This window comes from Mixophyes fleayi, chromosome 6, assembly GCF_038048845.1.
Source record: "Mixophyes fleayi isolate aMixFle1 chromosome 6, aMixFle1.hap1, whole genome shotgun sequence".
NCBI classification, from domain to species: Eukaryota; Metazoa; Chordata; class Amphibia; order Anura; family Limnodynastidae; genus Mixophyes; species Mixophyes fleayi.
Window position 1 is genome coordinate 2,408,021 of NC_134407.1, and position 6,293 is coordinate 2,414,313.

The following is a 6,293-nucleotide window of genomic DNA, read 5'->3' on the forward strand; positions in this document are numbered from 1 at the left end:
CTCGTAACATTGAGTATTTCTTGACCCATGTTGAGATCTCCCATTGGTTGGATCCCAATCTTCCCTCCGTTCTATGTTAGCATCTCCTCATATATCGCTATTTTTTATTATTTACAAAGTAATTTGTTGTCTGTATTTAAGTAGTGGAAATAAAATAGTTATTATTAGTAATAGTACCATTAGTAAATAATAGTCAAATACTTAAAAATACTACAAATTACTTGAAAGAGTGAAAACCTGATCAGTATAAGGAAACAAAAAGTAATTAGATAATAAATTAGGACACTTATTAGCAAGGGAGGGCTGGCAGCTTTTGGCCTGGGGGGCAAACACAAGCAAGTGGGCTTTTCTACCAGCGTGTCTCAATGGAAAAATGGGAGTGGCTTTTTTCCTTATGTGGGTGTAGTTTTGCATAGCCAATAATATATATAAAAAAAGTCATGTTAAAGTTATATAATCCTATAGAACAAAGCACCATTTTACTAATTTCCAATACAGAGAGCATTCTAGTGACATCTACACAACATTTGTAATGACTGACATACAATATAGAGAGCATCTTAGTAAACATTATATAATACAGAGAACATTATTATTATTATTAGTCTTTATTTATAAATCACCAACATATTATATAGCTCTATATATTGAGAGGTCACCTTCAATCTAAGAGGTATAGGAAACAATTGTAGCTGCAGATAGAGAACAGTTCATGTAGTTATTGTAAGGCAGCCGCATTATCAGCCATGTATGTTAAAGCAATAATTTGTGTCTGGCACTTCTCTGTGGCTACCGGTGGTGTGACATTGTTAGAAAGAGAAGAGACAGAACAAGATGGAGACACGAAACATGAACCAGTCACTGCAGAAATCTGTAAACAGACATCTGCTGATAACCATAACTGGCCCTCAACATTCATCTGAACTGAACCCCCCTCCTCTTATGGTTGTAGAGAAGGCTCTCGTGGTTATCTGTGGCCTGGTGTTTGTGGTAGTCTCGTACTCACAGAGGACATCTTCACAATGTTTGTCAGCAGCAGAGATAACCAAAGGGGGGACAGAGATGGCAACACCAATGGCAGATATTCTCACTGCGTCCATCACCTGAACTGTGATGTTATTCCAGAAGATCTTCAACCAACCCTGTGCTGAGTGTGGTGACTCTGATATGTACAGACATTTGTCACTGTATCACAAGTGTCTCTCTCCCATATTCAAAGGGCCAATATGTAATTTATATCTACTTCTAATTTATATCTACCAACAATCCACTTAACCCTTACCTCGTTGCACCTTCGCAAACATCCTTCTCTTGTTCTCCCCTCTCTCCACCAGCCCCACCCTTCTCTCCCTTACTTTAATGGCTCCCTCCTGTACCTGTTTGTCCACCCTCCCTTAGGATGTGAGCTCGTATGAGCAGGGCCCCTCTCCCCTCCTGTCTCCATACCTGTTCTTCTACTCCATCTTCACTCATATGTCTGCCCGGAGTTCTGAAGTATTGGTACTTTGTGTTTATTGCTGTGTACTATGTCACCCTGTATGGTCTCCTGTTTGTATTATGTACGGCGCTGCGGAAACCTTGTGGCGCCTAACAAATAAATGATAATAATAATAATACTTTGATGATATTTAATAATAAGATGTGTTTTAATTAAGATTGATGTATTCTTCTTCATGTTTTGTCATGATGCCCCCTTCCATATTCTGTTCCCTTATTAAACATGAATGGAATAAAATAAAATGGCATTGCATATTTGGGGAAAAGGTCTATTTATTTACTCTGAATGCTATTTATTTTATGTCAGGTTGGTTGCCGGGAGAGAGGCCTAATTATTAAGTTCAGGTTCTATTGATTGAACATCAGGCCTGGCTGGAGGACTACAGGGCTCTCTCATTGTTAGACTTTACATATTTCATGTATTTATCCTTTTTTTTTCCCCCCAGACAGGGACCCAGGATCCAGACAAGCAGCAAATAAGCAGAGTTAGGGGAGCAGCACAATCTGCCAACTGTCCTGATGCTGGTGAGACAGTCCCAATTTTGGGTGAGTGTCCCATTCAGTCTGGACGTTGTCCTCACTACAAGGATAGTTGGAAGGTATGCCCCACTTCACACTGCACTGTCCTCGTATATGAATTGGATGGGAAGGGATGGAAGCCCCCCCTCCTTTAGAAATCCTAAAACAAGTTAAAAGGGAAAGAAATGTCACCACTCTAAAACATAGTAAAAAAAAAATAATTGAAACATAACACCGAAGACTAAAAAAGGTCCTTGTCATCCACGTAGTGGTACTTTAGAGCAAGTGAGGGGCACGTGGTAGGATTTTGGGATGAATGACGTGGTTCTACCAAAGTCATTTGCGGAGGGGGGGGGGGGGGGGGGGAGGTACTGCTTACCAGTTATACAGTACATACCACTGACTTCATACATTAGCCTGACGCTCTCTATTTTGTTTCAGCTTGGAAAATTGGTGTTGCTAAAAATATGGCAGGAATCCATCGTTATGAAATAATGATGCCTCACATATTGCTTAAATGTGACATCTGGTGGTAGAAAAAGTGTTCTGCATGCAAAAAAAGTTAGTGATTTGTGCTATGCCATGTGCTTCCATTAAATGTAGAAAAAAGCTCCAGGTATCCTATTAACACCCCCTATATCTATGGATAGATAGACGCTAAGGTAACGGTGGGCCAGACGTGGAAGGAAGGATGTGACTGCAGCAGCAGACATGAGTATAACAATTGACTGACATTAAAAAAACAAAAAAAACATGTAAAGCGGACATAATAAATGAAACAGGAAAACTTCTCCAGCAAATAGATCATTTTCGAAAACAGGACCGCAGAAGAAGAGCCCAGAGGACCAGGAGAGTAGAAGCTGGACACAAGGACGCTGCAGGAGTAATAAATGTGGGACGAGTGAAGGAAAAGTTGCAGAAGAAGCGCAGTGAGGTGACAAATCATCATCATCTTAGTTTATTGATAAAGCGCCACAGAATCCGCAATAACAGAACAATATGCAAATTCGTAAGAGATGAGATAAACAAGTGCCTAGTTAGCCTAGTGGTAAATCTGGGCCTGAGTATAAGGTGGAGATAGGAGAGGAGATAACAGAGTAGTTGGATTGGGAGGAGATAAGGGTTCGGTGGTAAGGGCAACTTTAATTGTTTTCTGGAGGGAATGGGAAGCCAATGGGGGAGTTGCAGGGAGGCACATTGAAAGAGGAACAGAAGGAGGAGAAGATTAGTTGCAATGCCACATTCAGGAAAAAGAAAAATATTGATAAAGTAGAGACAGCTGACTAAAGTCCAGAGTTTATTCACACAAGAGAGTTATATTTTTATTGCTCTGTTGCCTACAGAATCCATTTCAGATTTTGCTGAATGTCAGAGTTGTTGTGTTTCTTTGCTGGAGGTTTCTAAGCCATCCTACTCGCCCGGCTTCCTGAGCTGCTAACAGGGATTCCACATAACAGCTGATTTATCAACTCTTGCAGGCTCATCCCTGCTCACTACTTAGCAGATGATCATGCAACACTTTCTGCGCACATGATTTCTACCCAGCTGCTGATTGGCCAGGACTTACATAAACACACTTATTGCCATATGGCGTCAGGTTTACTTAATAGTTTCTGCATGTGTCCTATATAGGTTGGTTTACATTAGTAAATACTTCAACAGATATGAAAGAAAGCAATATCAGAGAACCTGGAATTAAAAAGTTACAAAATTGAGATCACAGAATCCACAGACCACAAATACAGGAAACGATAGACCATCATCCAGCACAGGATAAGTATTTATATCCACAATGTAAGTCACACACCCTATTTCTATAACCCTCTTATTTTATTCTCCAGCCCCCATTTTATTCACGAGTTTCTCCTTAATATTATATTAACTCTTCCCACACCATTAGCATACAGAGCATAAAGAGTCACCATCAGTGCAGTAAGGAGAGAGTAAGAGCTATAAGCACCCACATTGTGTTTGGGAAATATTCTACAGCATTTGGTAAAAGCAAAAGCGCTATAACACAGTGAATACGTTCAGAGGCCGCACCTGACGGTGCCTTGACGTTCCTCAAGATCTTAGAGATGGTTGGTTCCTCTACCTGTTCCAAAACACAGCAGATGAAGACACAAGAAACTGCACAATAATGCAGGTGGTCCACACTCATTCACCGGATTCTAAATTGAATATACATAAATACACCGATTACTGTCAGGTGAGATTCAGATGTAGCAAAGGTAGAAGTGATTGGAGATCTATACTTGGAGACGAAAGAGGAAAGATGGGTAGATACAAATCTATTTGTGTAGTTGTTCAAGAAGTTGATCGACTTCTAGAAAAATTGTAAGTGCTCAAATGTTACTGTGACTAAACCAATTTTATAAAACATTGTAACTAATATCGGTTGTTCAAACAACCTGATACTCTTACAACATATTTCGCTGACCCAGCAGCAAAATCTTTGTGAATTGTTACAATTGAAAATATCACAAACTGAAAAGTGGGCGATTAAGTTGTTGCTAATCAGGTTCTCTTGGCCAAGATGAGCCTTAAAGCAATGAAACAATCACTGTATTTATACGTTTATATGAATGTATACAAACAATTTTCAGATGTATCATGCAAACAGTTGAAGTCATTTCTTTTTATAATAACTAGAGATATCTAGATAACCATTTTATTCTTTCCTTAATAAAAATTCATATATCCACGCTTTAGTCTTATTTTGTAAAGATGTTGCCTTTTCTGGATGGAGATCAATTTAAATATTTAAGGACAGTTGTAAGAAACGTAACTCTACTGTTCTGTTTGTTTCACAGACTGAGTGAGCGATTTGGAACCTCAGAGAACGGACCCATTTCATAGTAATAATTTGAGCGATTAGGGTCATTTCCTCTTTAAAAGTCATGTTTTACTTTTCTACATTATAGAAAGTGACCAGAATCCTACTGGGGTCAGGTTATGTAAAACATGTACTAAACCTTCTTCTATTCCAGTAGCTTTTTTCCCCCAGGAAACTGGAACATGAGTAGAGTTAATTTGTCCTGAAAAAAAACACTTTAAATCCCATAAAGTCAACTTTTATTAGAGTCTGGGCGTAGGGGTCACTGATCTGGTTAAACTGCTCACATTTATACCTACACATTAAGGTTCACATCAAACCATTTGCTTTACTTCCTTTTTATATTTGTTTTCTTATATAACTTGCTCTGCAGCCTAATTATCTTGCTGGATTTCATGGCTTCAAAAGAGCAGAATAAAGATATTTACACAGGGTGATGGGGACTTGTGAGAGGAGCATTGTTATACTCTGCCCTTGAGCAGACTACAACCTTACTGTATGATATAATAGACATCAGAGGTTTGAGCGGTGTCACTTTATTGATCTAAAATGTAGTATAAATAAATATGGGTACAAGATTCTTGAACATATTGTCCATTATGTTAATCAAACTCTTGTATTTTCCTCTGGTAGTCTCTATAAACCAGGTGGAATAAAAATCTCAGCATGACCAAAACATCGTATTAGTTGCATTTAAAGAAAAAGTTCTTAGATATTAAAAATGTCTGAGATATGAGATGTTACAGCATTACACTATACCAGACACTAGAGATTGAGGAACTGTTTGACCAATTTGGAAACTTGGACGAAATTAACAAATTTATCATTGATGAACTAATCCGCTAGAGATTTGCTCAAAGTTCAGTGAATAACTGATGTCTGCTGGAGGATCAGGCCGATCACAGCACATAAAACGTAAACAGTATCAACAAATGTCCCATAGGCTCACAGTGACACAGTGGTTAGCATTGTTGCCTGCCAGCACTAGGTTAATGAGTTTGATTCCAACCAGGGCCCTATCTGTGTGAAGTGTCAGCTTTCTCCATGTTTAGAGGTTTCCTCTGGGTGCTTCAGTTTCTTCCTAAAGACGTACTATTAGGTCAACTGGTCTGACAAATGGACTGTAGGGTGTGTGGTACAGAATATAAGGAATTGCTCACCTGTGGATATGGTCAGAAGTACAGATTACTAGGGAATAATATAAAGAGTACAGAAAATGATTGTGGCTAATGGAATCCCTGATCACTTGACAATCCCATCGGCTGTAAACCAGAATATAGTAAATAAACCTATATACAAACAATTGATCCATCTCATATTACAACTAATACTGTTTCTGTACAGTTGGTGAATGACTGCAGAGGGTGGGAGCAGCCAATAGAAACAGAACAGATAATTACTGCAGTATAACCTATGTACATCGTTAGATTTCAATTAAGTC